At 40.7% G+C, this 1,123-nt stretch overlaps 1 non-coding gene across 1 annotated transcript; it reads right to left on the minus strand.

Moving 5' to 3' along the window:
- Positions 1-377: 377 nt before the first annotated feature.
- Positions 378-485, minus strand: LOC112731113 (small nucleolar RNA R71). The gene has a single exon (XR_003166905.1). It is a non-coding gene; the product is annotated as a small nucleolar RNA R71 (small nucleolar RNA).
- Between the last annotated feature and the right edge of the window lie 638 nt (positions 486-1,123).

Here is a 1,123-nt window from a genome sequence, read left to right on the forward strand (position 1 = left end):
AATGCAAGGAAGATATGCTTGGTGACTTTACTGCACCAAATTCCAATTTACATGGAAGAAGCATCTCAATCCCTGCCATTGGAGCAAACAATTTTGAGCTAAAGCCTCAATTAGTTTCTCTGATGCAATAGAATTGCAAGTTTCATGGACTTCCATCAGAAGATCATTTTCAGTTCTTAACTGAATTCTTGCAAATATGTGATACTGTTAAGACCAATGGGGTTGATCCCGAGGTCTACAGGCTTATGCTTTTCCCGTTTGCTGTAAGAGACAGAGCTAGAATATGGTTGGACTCTCAACCTAAAGATAGCCTGAACTCTTGGGATAAGCTGGTCACGGCTTTCTTAGCCAAGTTCTTTCCTCCTCAAAAGCTTAGTAAGCTTAGAGTGGATGTTCAAACCTTCAGACAGAAGGACGGTGAATCCCTCTATGAAGCTTGGGAGAGATATAAGCAAATGACCAAAAAGTGTCCTTCTGACATGCTTTCAGAATGGACTATCTTGGATATATTCTATGATGGTCTGTCTGAGCTATCAAAGATGTCACTGGACCATTCTGCAGGTGGATCCATTCACCTAAAGAAAACGCCTGCAGAAGCTCAGGAACTCATTGACATGGTTGCAAATAACCAGTTCATGTACACTTCTGAAAGGAATCCTGTGAGTAATGGGACGCCTCAGAGGAAGGAAGTTCTTGAAATTAATACTCTCAATGCCATATTGGCTCAGAACAAAATATTGACTCAGCAAGTCAATATGATTTCTCAGAGTCTGAATGGAATGCAAGCTGCATCCAACAGTACTCAAGAGGCATCTTCTGTAGAAGAAGCTTATGATCCTGAGAACCCTGCAATTGCAGAGGTGAATTACATGGGTGAACCCTAAGGAAACACCTATAATCCCTCATGGAGAAATCATCCAAATTTCTCATGGAAGGATCAACAAAAGCCTCAACAAGGCTTTAATAATGGTGGAAGAAACAGGTTTAGCAATAACAAGCCTTTTCCATCATCCACTCAGTAACAGACAGAGAATTCTGAGCAGAATTCATCTAGCTTAGCAAATATAGTCTCTGATCTATCTAAGGCCACTTTAAGTTTCATGAATGAAACAAGGTCCTCCAT

Source organism: Arachis hypogaea, chromosome 12, assembly GCF_003086295.3.
Source record: "Arachis hypogaea cultivar Tifrunner chromosome 12, arahy.Tifrunner.gnm2.J5K5, whole genome shotgun sequence".
NCBI lineage: Eukaryota > Viridiplantae > Streptophyta > Magnoliopsida > Fabales > Fabaceae > Arachis > Arachis hypogaea.